Genomic DNA, 19,517 nt, shown 5'->3' with positions numbered 1-19,517 from the left:
AGGAACCATCTGTCACAAGCTGTCATGATTTATTGTTTAAGAAATGAGCCACGTCTTTATGGGATTCGACTGAAAGAGAATCCTCGGAGGCCACTTCCTGGCTTTCTTTAGACTTTGCTTCCCCTCACTGCTTGGGTTCCCCTTTCTTGATGTCTCATTGGGTCCTTTAACTGGGATAAACCTTTGCCTCCAGCTAAACTGTTACTATATTCTGTGTTCCAGGTTGTTCTAGTGAATTACAAACCCAAAGAATGAACTTGGGGACATCCCTTCTCTCAGATGGAGGTGAGGTGAGAGAGACTTGGACACTGATCCTGCACGGCTTCCCTGCTCTTTGCTGGTCATCCAAATCTTCCCACTATGGCCCCAAATGAAGATATAACTTGGAATGTTTGAGAAAAGCCCGGAGCATCTTATGCGAAGGGGGTTGTGTAAGAGAGGTGTGATCCCACAGCTCTGATGGCCTGTGACTGAGCCCTGGGAGCTCTGCTGCATGCCTCGACCTGAGCGGCTCAGCTCTGGGGCTTGAACAAGATACTGGATGATGACTCTGGCCTGTAAGTGCCTATTAATTCTGACAGTCTGCGACTCTGTGGCTGCTCCGGGTTGGACTAGCTTGGGATTCTCCTGAGAGCCATCCCAGAGGAGGACACAAAGGCGGATGGTCACAAAGCCTATAAAAGAAGGCACAAAGAGAACCTTCCACCCCTGGCCGGCATCCAGCGCAGCCCCATTACCATGTGACGAGTGGAGAATGACATGACGTGCTGGGGACTTTTGATCCTTATTATCCCCGTGCTGTCCAGGTCCAGCACCTGCTCCTTCTCCCAGCCAGGCCCTGGCTCCAGGGGTCTCAGTCATGAAGGTGTGTCAGGGAGGAGCCGCCAGACAAGCAGTGCTTCCTGTGCTGGCACTTTAGACAATGCCAAGGATGCCACCCTGAGAATGGGGAGGTACGGTGGCCTTTTTATGACGGGTTTTTTTGTTTTTGCTGCCACGCCTTATACTATATTATCATGAGCTGGGGTAACGACACCGCTCAGCAAGCCCTTCATTGTCCACTCCATCCCTCAAGAGACTGCCTTCCTTCCCTTGGTTGGCATTAGCCACGGTATTTGTAGCTTTTATTATTTCCAGAATATTCTTCAGTCCTCCCGGGAAAATCACCAGCCGCCCGATTCTGCTACAAAGGGGAACACTTTGGGTTAAGGAAGCATGGTTTCCTTCCAGTGCTTAAAAATGTAGGCTGCTGTTTCCCACATTGCCAGAAACGACCTAGGTCTAAGCTTTCCCTAGAATCTGGGTCTCTTGGAAGTTTACTAAAAACTTTCTATTTTCTTCCCTGTTTCGCCTCAATTCTATTTCCATTTAAACTAGAATCATGGTTCCATCCCTCTGAAGAGCAATCATGGTTCTAAACCATTATGGTTCAGAAAGGCTAAGTTTCAAATGTCAGCAGAAGTCTAGCGCCGGAAGCAGTCTCATGAGCACCTTCCTTCAGTATGGTGTCCTTTCTCTAACATCAGAGGTCCATGTCTGGGGGTCCACTGCAGTCTACTGCAGCCTGCCAGAGACAATATCTAAACTCATGAAAATACTTCTCTCGCTGTCTCTCTCTCTGTGTCTCTGTCTGTTTCTCTCTCTGTCCCTCTCCATCTCTGTTTCTCTGTTTCTCTTTCTCTCTATCTCTGTCTGTTTCTCTGTCTCTCTCTCTCTGTCTCTCTCCCTCCCTTTCCTCTTTCTTTTCTTTTACTCTATAGTTTAGTAGACTAGCCTGGAATGTACTATGTATCCCAGGATGTCCTCACACACACAGCAATCCCTCCCCACTCAGCCTCCCAAATGCTAAGTGGCATGTCTCTACCGCCCGGGTTTGAAGACCAGCGTCATGAATTCCCATGCTCAAATGGCATGTGCTGGAGACTGAGCCCAGTGCTTCCTGCGTGACAGGCGAGTACTCTACCTTCTAAATTGCATCCTCGACCCCTCACGCATCCTTCACATCTCTTCAGGCCACCAGCTCACATCTACAGTGAGATTTACAGATCACAGACATCATTCTCATGTCAGAAAAGGCACCTTAAGTTTTTGTTTCTGTGGGTGAGTCACTGGCATTTAAAGATTAACCAAAGGTTCTATGAGAAGGTTGTTTTCTGACTTAGTTCTAAGTTTTTAATACGTGTAAAGGAGGCTCTAAAGTCAACTGAAGTCAATCTATAGGACCACTTTTCTTTTTCTCCATAAGCCACGTGCATACTAAATGTTTCTTCCCCTGAATTTCTTTCTGTTCAGGTTCCACCCCTTCTGCTAGAATAGCAATGACGCACTATTTACTCGTGTGATTTTCCAGGATCCGCAAGAGGGAAATACGCATGGAAACCCTACCGCAAATCTAACCACAAAAGCTCCAAGATGAGGCAAAATGCTCTAAATGTTAGATTCAGAAATCTGTCCGGGTTGGCCCTCAGAGAAATGCAAATGCAGACCATAAGGAAACATCCATTCGCACTCCCTGGGATGCTGATCATCAGAAGGACAGATGGGGAAGTTGACAAGCTTGTGGAAAAACTGCAGGCGGACACGGAAAGCTGTGTAACCACTTTGGAAAACAGGCTGGTGGCTCCCTGAAATGTTAAACACAGTGTAACCACATGATGTGTTAATTTCACTCCTAGGTAGGTACCAGATGAAAACGTCCACAGCAACCTGCACATGAATATTCAGGCTGGCACTGTTCAAGACAGAGAGGAGAAGCAGTCCAGGCAACCATGAGAGGATCAGCAGGGAAGTAAAACTGATCTAATCATATAACGTGATATTATTTGTAAATGAAAATGATAAAAGAAGCATGGGGCAGTAGAAACATCAAGCTCAATGAACGAAGCCAATTACAAATGTACTATACTGCTCTTTTCATATGAAATTTTCAGACTGGACAAATTGATAGAGACCCAAAATAAATTAGTGGTTGCTTAGGTCTGAGAGTGTCGGGGAGAAATGGAGGTGACTACTAATGAGAATGTCCTAAAGTTATTCGTGACAGTTGCTGTGCTCTGAATCCTAAAAAGCACGGAACTGTATACTTTTCTCCATGACTTGTTGATATATAACTTGTATCTCCGTACAACTTTTATATTAAAAGTAAAAAGAGCAGAACAGGATCTCATCTGCATAGTAAGACAGTTCTGGTTTCACTTCTGTGTCTGTGGTATAATATCTTGACAATAAACAACCTAGCAAAGAGAGTGTTTACAAGTTAGAGCCCAGTATTGAGGAGAAGGTTGTGGAAAAGCAGTCAGTCATATCAGGTCCGCAGTCAAAAGCAAAGACAAATGAAACGCATCCATGCTGCCTGCTTGCCTGCTCTCTTCTGGCTTTGTCCTGCCTGGGGGATGGTACTACCCACAGTGGACTGGGTCTTTCCATAGCTTCTAACAATCATGACAATTTCCTACAGACATGTCCACACAATCATGACAATTCCCTACAGACATGTCCACAGGTCAACTTGATCTAGATGATCCCTCATTTGGGCTCACAGGTAATTCTAGGTGGTAGCAAGTTAGCATTTAAGACTAACAATAGGGAGCTCTAGAGATGACTCAGAGGTTAAGAGCCCTAACTGGTCTTACTAGAGGTCCTGAGTTCAATTCCCAGCAAAGACATAGTGGTTTAAAACCATCTACAATAAGATCTGGTGCTCTCTTCTGACCTATACGGATGGATGCAGGCAGAACACTGCACATAATAAATAAATAAGAAAAAAACTAACAATAACTAAGATCAAAGGTCGTTGGATGGTGGTGGCACATACCTTTAATCCTAGCACTTGGGAGGCAGAGACCAGTCTTGTCTACAGAGAGTTCCAAGACAGCCAGTGCTACACTAAGAAACCCTGTCTTGAAAAACCAAAAAATAAAGAAAAGAAAGAAAAAAATCAACAACAAAGACCAAAGACCAAAAAGTAGTGTGAATAACTGAAAGCCCCCTGGGTGGGGGGTGGATGACCCCTACACCCGTGTGAAACTATAGATAACACACACACAAAAAAAATCTCTAGGAAAATCAAAACCTTCAGCTACAGATAAAGCAGATTATAGATATATTTTTGTCAACTCTCTGTTGTTTATGTTTTATATTTGCTTTGGGGCTGGGAATATAGTGCAGTGTAGAACATTCACCGAGCACACACAAAGAAAGCCCTGGGCTTTGTTCCCAGCACTGCATCAACTGCTCGGGAAGGTACACTCCTATAATTCCAACAATCTGGTGGCGACAAGAACATTAGACATTTACGTTCATCCTCAGCCACAGAGCAAGTTTAAGACCAGTCTGAGATACATGAACCCTATTTCAACTAATTAATTAATTTTTAGGAATTAAGCTGAAACCCTGTTTATTGATTTGTATATGTGTGTGGGCACATGTGACAGAGGACAGCTTTGGGAGCTGGTTCTCTCTTTCCATCATGTGGATTCTGGAGCTCAAACTCAGGCCTCTCAAGCACGGCAGCCATCTTGTCAGGCCTGTGTTGCTCCTACGTCAGCAGCCTTCACAGTAAATGCCAATTGTGTTAGGATTGTCAGGTGGCAGGAGGCTTCAACCAGACTGGAGTAGGGACCCCCTTTTCCTCCCTACGTTCTCATAGTTTCCCTGTCTTTCCTCAGGATGGAGGAACAGCTTCTGCAGAAATAGCTCCCCGAATTTATAAGGAATTTGTAAGCAGCGTTGGGACCACTGTGTAGAATGGGAGGTCAATGCTACTGCTGGAGAGGCCCAGGCTGGGAAGGTTCTCCATTGCAGGAGAAGTCCTAGGCCAGCTGCTGTGGTGGCTCCTATCTGTAACCTCAGTACTCACGATGCAGAGGTAGGAGCAACCCCGGCTACGTAGCGGGTGTTGCTCAGGGCCTGAGCAGCCCCTGCACAGGAAATGACAAGCCTGTCTGTAAGTCTCTAAGTCCCCATCAGACTCACTAGGTACCTGGATCCCATCAGAATGGCAGATGCCACCCTTACAGTCTCACTTCCGCAAGGAAGTTTATAGGCTCAGGCTGAGAGTCTCTGGGACATCAGGAGGATTGCTGGTGGCATACCTCCCACCTGTATAAGTAACTAAATTAATTAATTAAAGGTGCGTCTTTCCCCCCACATCCTCAGGGTCACATTCCTTCCCTAGATTTTCCTCCTTTTCTCAGGAATTAGGGACTGCTTGGTTGCAGGCCTATGCTGACTACTTGTGAGATTCACGGCATGAGATGCCCCCCTTCCTCAGAGACATAGAAAAAGGGACCCACACTCTGTCTCGTGCGTGGTCCTGAACTCTCATCAAGCCCCTGCCACGCTGCTGCCTGCCTGTTCATGGTGTTCGTTGCTCTTCTAATAATCTCTTATCCAAAAGGATAATCTGTCTTTGTGTCCCTCCTGAATCTCAAACCAGAAACTTTTCAGTGAGTTTGAAGCCAGCCTGGGCTACACAGCAGGACCCTGTCTGTTAGAGCCAAGAGAGAGAGAGAGAGAGAGAGAGAGAGAGAGAGAGAGAGAGAGAGAGAGAGAGAGAGAGAGAGAGAGAGAGAAGCTGCAGTTCTGGTTAAAACTATGGCAACAGAAGTCCACAAACCAAGACATCACATCTAGCTGTCACATCGGGGTGGAAGGCGGGTCTGGGAAGCCACTGCACTGATGACTTGACTCGTCGCATTGGTTTGGAATCTCAAGCAAAGAAGATGCTCTAGATTCCCACAATCCAGTCCTGGTTGTGTGATCTGCATTTCCAAGTAAGCCCCCAAGGGACAAGGTGGGCCCCTATGAGCTGTGACGAGTTGCCACCGAGGCATTTTTTTATTTGAGTAAGGGCTTACCGTCACTGACTAAACACTGAGTGTCTGATTTCTGCTGATCTGGAGCCTCGCAGGGGTGTTGGCTCCTCAGCACTCTTCATTGGGAAAAAACATAAAAGTGTATCTCTCTAAGACAACATGCAAAAATAATCCCAAACAATCCACCTTCTGGCAGTTGCATCTACTGAAACAGTCATAAAATTTATCAAGATGCATGTAAAATCATAGTCATTAGCACAGTACTATTGGCCAATAGTAGAACACTGTGGTTGTAACAATAGTCACTGTGGGTTGATGGCACGTGTCTAACTCCTCTTGAGGCTTGTCATTTGTTGAGACAACAATCCTATGGGATGAGCATTGCTTCATTTCACAGACAGGGAAGCAGTGTCATGGAGAGGTTCTGCTACTAGCCAAGGTTTCATACTTGGGTTTCAGCTTTGGACATCTATCTACCAAGCTAACTGGTACTCTGTTGCTTCAGTATGCATGTCCATTATCCATTCTTTCAGGCAAACAATATTTACTGAGCACAATCATGCTCTAGGAAGGCATTGAGCTATGCACCAGATAGACAATTAACAGAAAAGGCAAGGTCCCTACCTTCACTGACATTACAGATTAAAGGAGGACACACAAAATGCAGAATGCGAACTGTGATGAGAACAAGAAGAGAGTTAACGGTGCTTTCCTCGCGAGGCAGAAAGATAAGATCAGACACACATAACTGTTGAGCTCTAAGAAAACCAGTTCAGGGGCCCAGCAACCAAGACCACTCAAAGGTGGAACAGCTCTCCTCCAATAAACAAAGAAAACACAGGCAGTCAAAACTAGATCCATTCCTTCCAGGGACTTCTTTTCCCTTCTGTAAAGAAAAACCCCAGGAGCTGGAGACCAGGGTTTGCCGGAACCACTGCTTGTCTTTGGCGGGTATTGCATGCTCACTTATAGTAATTCCATCTTTTCACGGTTACCACTCTGTGTCTGTTTAGTTCTTTGTTGAAAACACAAAACAAACAAACAAGCCTTGGCCATGGTGTCCCAGGATATCCCGGAGACTCCTACCTGTAATTCAGAGACCAATGAAGAGATCACATGATGAAAGCCAGGGTTAAAGGAAGGATAAGATCCCAACAGCCCAGATCTCATGGAGGAATTGGTTGAAGCAAAAGCCCCTCACCCTTTGCTTGCTCTCTCTCTCTCTCTCTCTCTCTCTCTCTCTCTCTCTCTCTCTCTCTCTCTCTCTCTCTCTGTGTGTGTGTGTGTGTGTGTGTGTGTGTGTGTGTGTGTGTGTGTATAAAATAGGGAAGGGAACCATTTGACAATGACCCTGTTGCAGCAGAGTGTATGCGGTAATATCACATCAATCACTACAAGCGCCTTTTAAACTCTTGATCTGATAGGGAAATAGTAACTGAATGTTGCATACTTCCCAGCCCAAGAAACAGGACCCAAGTCTACTTTTACAAGGATGCAATTTATCAAACCAGCTTCTATTGGATTATTATCCCTAAACTCAAGATCCTTTATGCATTTCGACTTCTTTTTCTTCTACCTATGGCTACATACATTCTGTACTGATGCTTTAAGCTGCTAGGCAGTAATGGCTAAAATGAGAAGGGAGAGAAGGGAAGAGGGCTGCAGGCCAGACATCCACACAGGAGTACTGACCAGCCTGCATGTAGGCTCACCAGGACTTAGACAAGCCTGTCCTGTTGTTCTTTCTCTTGGGTGTATAGGGTCCCCTCTTCACCCATCACACACCAAAACAGCTATTATCCTCTAGTGTGGGAAAGAAGCCAGTGTGCAGAGGAGTCTGGGAGGAGTCTGTCTTCAGAGACTGATGGGCCGATTAGAGTTTCAATACTGTGGAGAGACTGGAGTTTTATAGGTTCAGGCTAATCGCTTTATCCTGGGCTAGTTCTAGCCTTCCGGAACAGCCATTCCCTGTCCTTCTCTGCATCTGAACTAACACCTCATGATAATAAATAAAAATCTCTTAGAGGCTTCTAACTTAGCAGAAAACTAGCTTCCACCAATCAATCCAAGAGCTAAGAATGTCATCAGATAGCATCATGGGCCTGTAGAAAAGCTTCCCCCATCTTAATGCATCTGCCTCTCTGGTGTACCCACCAATGTATTTTAAACTTGCCTTGATTTACAACTTTATGTATCTTTTAGAACTATAAAAACACTGTGAAAACTGCTTCCATGTTGGAACACGGGATGTTTGGGGTTCTCAGGCCGAGGCCACTCATAATGGCTCCAGAATAAACAGTCTCGTACTCTCTTTGAGATGAGTGGAAGGTCTATGTAAGACCATACAGACTGCATGGCACATGCTTTGTGGGCCCTTTTTTTTTTCTCTCTAGCCTGCTTCTATTGCTGGGGGTGCTTTTTTTTCCTTTCCTAATATGCTATCTATTTCTATCTTTCCTAATATGCTATCTATATCTATTCCATGACTAATTCAAAAGGCACGATTTCTTTCCATCCACCTCTCCTCCCAGAGGCTGCTGGGATTTTTCAATTAACCTGTATTATGTTTTTCTCTTAAACTGGGATGAAATTGTCCTTGAATTTTCTTCTGAGTTTGTTTCTATGTTATTTGATTAGTGAGACTAAGAACCCTCAAAGGAATTCAGTTTCCTTGGTAACACTGGTTTTAGTGAAACCTATATATGCCATCCATCCCTTTTGCCACCTCCTAGCCAGAGGATCCTGAATCTTGGGAGGGTAGAGGGTTGGGCTGGCCCAGAGTCCAAGCCTCTGGCGAATGGGAGGAAAGGAACAACATGCACAGACCAGTTCCTGGGTTGGGGCTTGCTTAATATTCTCTCCACAGAAATAACACCATTGGATGTACATCCCTGTGAATGGGATGGATCTCTTCTGGTCTAGAGGGAGGCCACTTCTGTGACCAAACCTTCAAACACACTCTCTTCCAGTAAGGAGAGACAAAGGCACAAACACAAAGACTGTTACCTGACTTGGGGTCTCAGCCTATGACCCAACAAACAAGGTTAATCCAGTCATCCTCGACAAGCAAATTAAAACAGTCAAATTAATAGTGAAAAAGAGAAAGGGGGAACTGACTCGATGTGACCACTCTGGGAAGAGGGACAGAGTCTCCCTGCTCCAAGTCCATCTTAGGAATCCTGAAGTGAGGTTAAGGCACAGGTAGAGGGCCAGGGTGACACATTTCTGCATAGTCCTGGTCAAGGTTTGGTCCCATCCACCATTGAACAATTGTTGCCTCTCCTGTAAAAGAGGTGGAACAGTTGTAAATCTCTTCCCAGAAGGAAAGACTCCCCTTGGCTGGGCTCAGGCTCTAGGCTTTGTCTTTTCTCAGCAAGAGATTCCTAGGGCAGTTCAGCTTCTCGGAGGAGACCAAGTAGGACATTGTATGTCAGCAAAATTGAAGATAGATGCATCTCCGGAATATCTTCATCTCTGTCAGGCAGATTACAAAGGGATGGACAGATCAACACAGGGTCTGGCTGCCTCTCAGTGTTAGACACAGTCCTGTTTCCAGCCATCGGCACTAGGAAGCAAGTCCCCCAGACTCAGTTTCCATTCATTCTGTGAGCTCTCAGCAGGTGCAAGAACTCAAGTATCTCAAATAGACTGAACGCCTTTTCAATAAGGGGCAATGTATATAAACAAATATAACAGGGCAGGAAAGTATACGCCTACAGAAAGGCCGGATTCTCTGTTAAATTTTATAAATATAACCATATAAAAGTCAATCAAAAATTTACCATGAATGGTGAAAGAACTAAAAAGACATATTAAGCACAATCTAAGTGCTGAACTATATGGGATTTTCCTCTACTTTTATATATTTCCCAAATCTATCATTATAGACTACATTTGGGTTGGTAAGGTAGCAAGTTCAGTGTTAACTTGCTAACTCATTACTTCAATAGCTAGTTATTGAACACTATTGTCCCATACAATAGTGTGGCAAGCAGTGATTGTGTTCTGCATGCCAAAGTCCAGGAAGGCCCACTCAGCTGAGGCAAAGGGAGAGTGGAGACCCCAGTTAGAATCATGAAGGCCAAATGCTTCCCTTGCTCCACATCCTCTCCAGCATGAGCTGTCTTTGTGTTTTTATTCTGACGGGTGTAAGATGGAATCTCAGGGTCCTTTTGATTTGCAATTGCCTGATGGCTAAGGATGTTGAGCATTTCACTGTTTCTCGGCCATTTGAGATTCTTCTGTTGCGAATTCTGTACCTCATTTTTTTTAATTGGGATAAACAACCAGGGAGGTTGCATGAAACTGATCTGGGCCCTCTGCATATATGTGATAGTTGTGTAGCTTGGTCTTCTTGTGGGACTCCTAACAGTGGGAATAGGGGCTGTCTCTGACTCTTTTACTGGCTTTTGGGATCCTACCGTTCATATGGGCTCACCTTGCCCAGCCTTAATACAAGGGGAGGTGCTTAGTCTTACTTCTACTTGGTGTGCTGTTTTGTTGATACCCATGGGAGGCCTGGCCTTTACTGAATAGAATCAGAGGAAGAGTGGATGGGGGAGTACGGGGCGGGTGAAGGACTGGGAGTAGAGGGGGGAGGGGAAACTGTGGCTGGGATGTAAAGTAGATAAATAAATAAATTTATTTACAAAAAGAATCATGATGTCCTGTTAAGCAGGAAAAGGGTTTTGGCTATTATTCTAAATGGGATTAAATAAAACACTAAGAAAAAGTTAAATAGCAGGAAAATTCCTAAATTCATGGTTTCTGCTGATATGGAAATATCAGGGTATCTTAAAAAAATACAGGGTCTTCCTGTGTAGCCATGTAGTGGGCTACTGAACTATAGTTATGCCATTTCATGAGAGAATTCCTAAGAATACGTTAAGTACTAAAACTATCTTGGGTAAAACTGGTCTCTGGTCACTTAGACCAGCCATAAATTTGCCATAAATTCCTAAGGTAAAGTAGTCTCTGGACCAACCATAAATTCCTATACAATGTGGCCCTTACCTCATGGTTATGAGAACAGCCTGACCAGTTCACTGCTATCTCTCTGCTGCTGTAAACAACGCTTGCTTGCCATAGATGTCCAGAGCTGTCTTTCCATATACAGCACAGTTGTGGTCCTTGCTTTTAAAAACTCTACAGACTGGAGTTCAAGGCTGCTTCCCCCTACTCTGCTTGGGACAGCCCAATTAGAGGCAAAATAAAGACCCATTTGACTTATTCAGGCATCAAAGGAGTTTTCTCTTCAGATACCCCATATTAGCCACGGCTAGTCTAGAACTCTTTATAGAGATCAGAATTGTCTTGGACTCACAGGGATCCTCCTTCGTCTGCCTCCTCAGTGTTGGGAGTAAAGGCGTGCACCTATACACTTTGTAGGGAGTATTTGGGAGTGAAATGAACAGACCACAAAGGATGAATTCTAGAGAGTTCATTCTATAGTAACAACCTAAAAGAAACAGTGAGATAGCAAGAGGGACTCCAGGAAAACAGGTTTGAAATGTTACACTGAGGCATTTAAAGAGGACTTTTGGCAAAACCGGGGTGAAGTATGGGAGGCGGATGAGCTATTCAGACCAATTTTCCAATCAGGAGTTTGGGTGCCGCCTCTCCATTTCATCCATACGGTGGGTTTTCAGAGGTACTCATCTAGAGGGGGTAACAGATGCAGACTCTTCTGACATCCTGGGTTTGCTGCTTTGGAGGTCCCTGCTCTTCCCAACCAGCTTCTAACTCCTGGTCTCATCATCCTTCCTTCCTGCAGTGAAGACAAGCCTAAACTCACTTAGGGACCAGACTTGGGATCAGAGCCCCAAACATTCCTGGCACTTCTGTCCTGCAGATAGGACAGGACCAAGGACATGGATCAAGGTCCCAGCCCTAAGCTTTCTGTTCCATCTCTGTCTCTTGTCTCATTATTCCCACCTCTGAAGAGTTAAAGTCATAAATTACCATTTAAGAAATTGGAGCAATGACCAAATATGGCTTCTTTCTGCAGGTCGGAGTCACTGGGTGTGGCAGTCGTGGTACCCCTCCAGTGCATCTATCTGACTATCTAGGGAATATTTAAGATTATATCAGTGGCACCATTAGCAATACAACCAAGTGGGGGGGGGGGAGTCCTTGGCTGGTCCCTAGATAGAGCCATGAGGGAGAAGTAAAAGTTATTGGCATTACAAGCCCAAGGCAGGGAACCAGAGAGGGCTAGAGCTTTTAAAATGTCTGAGTTAGAGTCCTCCAGAACCCCCTGTTAGGCTCACAAGAGCATCTATTCATTGGACTCCTCCTTGTGGTTTTTTTCTCTTGGCGTCCAAAGCTTGACCAGAGAGTGATGAACCCAGGGTGTTAGGCAATTTGGTAGCTGGTGGAGGCTAGAATCTCAGGGTAAGTTCCCTCCTAGGTGGCTTCTGGGAGGGAGAACAGATTTCACTAGTGTTCGATTTTTCGGTTAAAGCAATAGTGAGCATGTCTCGCTCAGCTGTAGGTCCTGGGGAAACGCTGCGACGCTGAAATTGAGCCAAAGTCACAATGTCCTATATCTCTGGACTGCATAGGTTCAGAATTATTGACCTGCAGCCTAATAACAGAGCATAGTCCAGGTAGGCTCTTTCCTCCCCATTTGACTACACCCACCCCTCCAGTAGTGCTGGGTGACTACGGAAATACTAGGAAGGGCTGGATTGAGAACTTTGCTTTTAAATGTTAAAAAAAAAAAGTTGACTGTGGTGACTAATGCCTGTAACCCCAGCACTCAAGAAGCTGATGCAGGAGGATTGCTGTAAGTATGAAGCCAACCGTCAGCTACTGGAGGGAGTTCCAGGCCAGCCTGCTTAACTCTTCTGGAAGGAGCAAAGACCTGGAAAGTAACACATGATCTTTTCTTTGTCTCTCCAACTACTGAAATAATGTTCTAAAAAAATTGAAATGTGCACCCCCCATACACACACACCAGCATGCTGGGGAAACTTTGTGCCAGCCAGAGAAGGATTTGTCTAGCAGGAAGAAATGTCACAGTTCGGACCGCCTTGCAGGAGAGACTGCAGCCTAGACAATGAAGGGCCAAGGATGGACAGTTAGGAATACTTCCTCCCCCGTACTTAAACTCAAACCTCACGTTAGGAACCTGAAGAATGACCGGGGAGGTCCCAGTGAGCCTCTTCCTCACTTTAAGGTGACCTTATCAGGTGAATCTCCCTCTCCTGCTATAAAATGACGATCCGCACAACGATTTGTTTCTTTGATTGGCCTACCTAGGACTGGTGGCCTCAAGCCCTTGATTTTCATAACTTCCAGGATCCAGAGTTTGACCCTAACGACTTCAAGAACAAAGGTGAGACCCTTTCTCAAAGCAGTAAAAACAACAACCAGGGACCAAGTATTCAAATATATGCACCTCTGGGAACTATTCTCATTCAAACCACCACGCCTGTACATTTCACAAATTTTCTTAATAGCTGAGTAATACTCCATTGTGTAAGCATACCACGTTTCCATTATCTGCTTATCAGCGGCTAGGCATCTAGGCTGTCTCTGTTTCCTGGTTATTGTGACGACAGCAGCAGTGAACATGGACAGGCATGTTTCTCCATAGTAGGATTTAGAGTCTGAATGCACATCCCTAAAAGCTGGCTCATGTGATAGCTCTATTTTCCAGCTTTTTTTATTGTTTTTATTGAGCTATACGTTTTTTTTCCCGCTCCCCTCCCTCTCTCCCCTCTCCGCTTCTATACCCTCCCCCGTGGGATTTTCAGCTTCTTAAAAATGAACTTTCACACTGATTTCCACCGTGGCCGGCCAGTTTGCACCCCTGCCAGCGGTGACCGAGATGAGCAGAGTCCCCTCCCCCACACGCATGACACTGTCTGTCTTTGATTTTAACCCTAGTCATTTTGACTGGCGTAAGATGAAATCTGAAAACGGTTTTAATTTGCATTTCCCTGATGGCTAAGGATGTTGACCGTTTCTAAAAATGTTCTCAGCCGTTTGTGTTTCGGCTTTGAGGACTCTGCAGTTCCATCTCTGTGTAGTTCCATCCGTCCTTTTTAAACTAGATTGTCTTCTTGATTATTAAATCTTAGTTCTTTATATATTCTGGATATAAACCCTCTATACTTATATTTGACAAAGATTTTTCCAATCCTGCAGGCTTCCTCTTTACTTGAGTGACAGGGCCCCTTGTGGGACAGAACCTTCGTCATTTCATGAGGTCTGGTATATGTTGGTCCTATATGCCTGTGCTATCAGTGTTCTGTTCAGAAAGTCCTGCCTGTGCCAGTGAGCTCAAGTGTACCCCCTACTTTCTCCTGTATCTGAGCCAGGCGACCAGTCTTATGCTGAGATCCCTTGATCCATTTGAAGTTAAGTTTTGCGCAGGGCAAGAGACATCTAGCCAGGACAATTGAGCTAAAAGTTTGTCAATACTGTTAATCTTTTCAAATAACTACATCCTTACCCTAAGACACAGTTCTTAAATTGTGGTAAAACACCACGACCAGAAGCATCTCTTGTTTCACGACTCTGGTTACGTTCCATCACTGAAGGAAGTCAGGTCAGGAACTCAGGCAGGAACCTGGAAAAGGAATTAAAGCAGAGGCCTGAGGAAGCTGCTTCCTGGCTTGCATCTTACCACTTGTTTTAAGATTCACATCAGTCTTTGATCCATTTGGACTTGAGTTTTGTGCACAGTGATAGATATGGGTCTATTTTCATTCTTCTACAGGTTGACATCCAGTTGTGCCAGCACCATTTGTTGAAGATGCTTTCTTTCTTCCATTGTATACTTTTAGCTCCTTTATCAAAAATGAGGTGTTCATAGGTTTGTGGGTTAAAATCCGGGTCTTCTATATGATTCCATTGGTCGACTTCTCTGTTTTTATGCCAATACCACACTGTTTTCATTACTGTAGCTCTGTAATAGAGTTTGAAGTCAGGGATGGTAATGCCTCCAGAAGTTCCTTTATTGTATAAGATTGTTTTGGCTATCCTGGGTTTTTTGTTTTTCAATATAAAGTTGATTATTGTTCTCTCAAGATCTGTGAAGAATTTTGATGGGACCTTGATGGGTATTGCATTGAATCTATAAATTGCCTTTGGTAGAATTGTCATTTTTACTATGTTGATCCTCCCAATCCAAGAGCAAGGGAGGTCCTTCCATTTTCTGGTATCCTCTTCAATTTCTTTCTTCAATGCCTTAAAGTTCTTTCAAATAGATCTTTCACTTCCTTGGTTAGAGTTACCCCAAGATATTTTATGCTGTTTGTGGCTGACCCTATCCTATAGCCATACTGACGAATATCTTGCATATCACGATAGAACCTTCATCTGGCGATGGATGGAGACAGAGACCCACACTGGAGAACCGGACTGAGCTCCCAATGTCCCAATGAGGAACAGAAGGAGGAAGAACATGAACAAAGAAGTCAGGACCACAAGGGGTGCACCCACCCACGGAGACAGTGGGGCTGATCTATTGGGAGTTCACCAAGCCCAGCTAGACTGTGACTGAAAAAGCATGGGATAAAACCGGACTCTCTGAATATGGCGGACAATAAGGGCTGCTGAGAAGCCAAGTACAATGGCAATGGATTTTGATCCTACTTCATGTTCTGGCTTTGTGGGAGCCTAGCCAGTTTGGATGTTCACCTTCCTAGACCAGGATGGAGGGGGGAGGACTTTGGACTTTCCACAGGGCAGGGAACCCTGACTGCTCTTCAGACTGGAGAGGGAGGGGGAGAGGAGTGGGGGGAGGGGAAGAGGAGTGGGAGGAGGGGGAGGGAAATGGGAGGCTGGGAGGAGGCGGAAATTTTTTTTCAATAAAAAAAAAAAGATTCACATCAGTCACACTCAACGAAAACTTCACCCAACAGACTTGCCTGCAGGCAATCTGATGGAGGCGGTTTCTCAGCTGAAGTTCTTCTCAGATAACTCTAGCTTGTGTTAAGCTGACGATAACAACAACAACAACAAACTTAAGGACACATCAATGTTTTGTTTCACTGAGTCTTTGTATTTGTTTGTTTGTTTTTATTTTATTAATTTCAGCCCTGATTGATATTTCTTCCTGTCGGCGTTTTTGGGGTGTTCAGTGTTCTAGCTTTCCTAAGGCCTTTGTGAGCATTATTAAGCTAGTAATGTGGGATCTCTCATGTTTCCTGATGTAGGCAGTTAGAAGTGCCCATGTTCCACTTAGGGCTGCCTTCATTGTGATCCTAGGTTTTGATTTGTTGTTTTCATTTTCATTCAATTCTAGGAATTAAAAATTTTTTCCTTCTTGGTTTACTCCCACACCCAGTTTGTTCAGTAGTGTGTTGTTTAGTTTTCATAAAGTTGTACGCTCTGTCTTTTCTTTTGTTGACGATACCCAGCTTTAATTCACATGGCCAGACGGAATGCTGGATCTGAATCAGTCTCTCTGTATTTATTGAGACTTATTTGTGTCCAAATATGTGATCTATATCTGGAGAAAGTCTCACTGGCTGCTGAAAAAGAATGTACGTACATTCATCAGGGCTTGGGTGGAACTTTCCATAGACATCTATTAATTCCAGATTTATGGTCCTTTAACTGAATAGGATACCAAAATCATCACTATCACTGTGCTGGCATTGACCTGTGGGATTGAATGTAAACATGCTTCTTTTATGAAACTGGGTGCTCCTAAACTTGGAGTATATATGTTTAAGATTGTAATAGCTTGTTTGGTGGATTTTTTTCCTTTAATGACTATAAGATGCACCCCCATCTCTTCTCATTAGGTTTGGTTTGAAGTTTATTTTATCAAAAAGTAGAGTAGCTATGCTGTTTCTTAGTTCCATTTGCTTGGAATACCCTAAAGTGATGTTCCACCAGAAACATTTCGTTTTAGCAGCAAAAAAATAAATCATGTTTTCTGATCAAATCTGTTACCTCTGTCTCTTCATTGAAGAGCTGAAACCATTAATATTAAGAGTTACCTTTGAGCAGTATATACTTGTTATTTTGTTTTGTGATGTTCTACCAGATGTTTTTAATTTGGTGATCTGGAGTGTTTATTTGTTCCTTGTGCTTTCTTGGGTATGTTTGACCTTCTCTTCAGACCTAACTATCCCTTCCAGTGTCCTCTGTATAATGTCCTTAATAACTATACATCCCTTTAATCTGTTTTTGTAAAGAAAATGTTTCCTTTCTCTTTTGATTATGACTCATAGCTTTGGTGAGCATAGTAGTCTGGGCTGGTATCTGAGATCTTTCATAGTTAAAGAACACCAGTCCAATCTTTTTGTCCTTCAGTCTCCATTGAAGAACTGGCTCTTATTCTGATGGGTCTACCTTTGTGTGATACTTGTTCTTTCTTTCCTGCACCTTTTAATAGCCTTTGTGTGCTCTGAACATTTAGAGTTTGGATTATTAGATGATGTGGGGAGTTTCCCTACCTGGAGAAGAAGGCAGGTGTAAGACTTGTGGCCTTTGTGGCACAGGTGGGTCTCCAGGATGGGTGGGGTTCCTGGTGTGAGTCTAGAGCTGCTCCCAGGAGGGGAGTTGTCCTCAGATCACAGGGGCTGGTGGAGTTCATGGCTTAAGTCCAATGTTTCTGTCTGGAGAAGATGCCAACAAGAAGCCAAGAACTCGGCCTTGACGAGACGACTCTGTTCTTCCTGGAATTCTCTTGTCTAAGTTTCTTTTCTACTGCCGAAATAAGACAACATGGCCAAGGTAACTTAAAAAAGAAAGTGTTGGGCTTACAGTTTCAGGTTTGAGGCCATGGTGGCAGAGCAAAGGCATGGCTGCAGGAACAGCTGGGAGATTACATTTTGATCTGCAAGTAGAAGGCAGAGAGGGAAAGAGAAAAGGAGAGAGAGAGAGAGAGAGAGAGAGAGAGAGAGAGAGAGAGAGAGAGAGAGAGAGAAGGAGAGAGAGCACTGAGAATCACACAAGTCGTTGGAACCTCAAAGCTCATCCCTAGAAACACTTCTTCAAACAAGGGCACACCTCTAATCCTTCTCAAATAGTTCTGCCAAGTGAGAACCAGGAATTCAGATATATGAGCCACCACATCCCACCCCAGGCTTCCATAGGCTCATGGCCATATCATAATGCAAAATGCATTTAGTTAACTTCAAAAGTTCCCATAGTCTTACAGTTTAAAAGTCCAAAGTCTCTTCTGAGACACAAGGAAATCTAGTCTCTCAATTGTAATCCCCCAGGGGAAAAAAGCAAATTACATACTTCCAGTATACAAAGTCACGGAATATATATTACCATTCTAAATAGGAAGGAATGGCAACATAGTGGGAACATACTGGACCAAAGACAGGAAAAAACCATCAGACAAAACTCCAGAGCCCGCAGCTTTATGTCTGATGTCAAAGGGCTTAGATGGCTCCACCCTTCCAACTCTGCTGCCTGCTACACACTTGTCTCCCGTGGGCTGGCTCCACTCTCTGTCTGCATCTCTTCTCGGCAGATTTAGCAGACCTAGCATCTCCAACATCTTGGGTCTCCAGCGAAGCCCAGGTTTCACTTTCACAGCTTCACACAATGGCTGCACAGGGACTGCGTGCCGGCTCTGCCCTGTTACACATTGCCTGGCCTCGGCAGCTTTCCTTAACCACAGAGGAAGATTCCACAACTTGTGTATCTTTCATGATGCTAAAGCTGCAAGGATGAAGCTGCAAGGGTTGGCTGCCTGCTTGGGATAGAACCATGAACCTTGAATTATTTTTGCAGAAATTTTCCATTTTTTTTTGTTGGCAGGGTTTCTCTGTGTAGCTTTTGGAGCCTATCCTGGAACTCATGCTGTAGATGAGGCTGGCCTCGAACTCACAGAGATCTGTCTCCCTCTTCCTCCTAAGTGTTGGGATTAAAGATGTGCACCACCACCACCTGGCTGAAATTTTCCTTTTTTTATTTTTATTTTTTTTTTTTTTGTTGTTGTTGTTGCTTTTTAGGGGCAGAAAATTCCTCAGGCCTTTCTTTTTGAATTTGGAAGCTTAGCTGGGCAGGGTCTTGCCTTGAGGACACACCTTCTTCTTTTCACTTTGAATCAGACCTCTCTCCACTCTTCTTGCCTCTTTCAGCATAAGCCTTGGTTCCAATATTAAATTTCCTGGTGTTTTTTTTTCTCTTTAAACTCTATATTTTGTATTTCTTTCCCCACATCCCTTGCTCTTTTTCATTATAGATCTGCATAAGAGGAATTATGGAAAACCATGTGGCAGGGTCAATAAAAGACTTTCTCGAACTTCCCTCGACCAAGGACATCGATCCAATACCCTTCACTTTAGGACAAGGGCAGAAAACAGCCATATTGTTGGCCAAACTATCACAAAAATGGTCTCTAGTTCCGTTGCAAATATTGTCCCCATCTGAAACCTCTTCAGCTGGGCCTCCACAGTCCACATAGCTCTCAGCACTACTGTCTTCCGAAGTCCTACTAGAATGGCCCATTAGGCGCTGTCTATAGTACTTAACTGTATTTCTAGCCCAATGTTCCAAAGTCTTCCAGACGCCCCCCAAAAACAGCATCATCAGATCTGCCACAGCAACACCCCTACTCCCTAGTACCAACCACTGTCTTAAAGGATTGCTGTGATGAGACACCATGGCCAAGGCAGTTGACTGAATAAATCATTTATTTGGGGGGCTTACAGAGGGTTAAAGTTCAAGACCATCATGTTGGGGGCATGGCAGCTGGCAGACTAGCGGGTGCTGGAG

This window comes from Microtus pennsylvanicus, chromosome 2 (genome assembly GCF_037038515.1).
Source record: "Microtus pennsylvanicus isolate mMicPen1 chromosome 2, mMicPen1.hap1, whole genome shotgun sequence".
NCBI classification, from domain to species: Eukaryota; Metazoa; Chordata; class Mammalia; order Rodentia; family Cricetidae; genus Microtus; species Microtus pennsylvanicus.
This window is presented reverse-complemented; position numbering follows the sequence as displayed.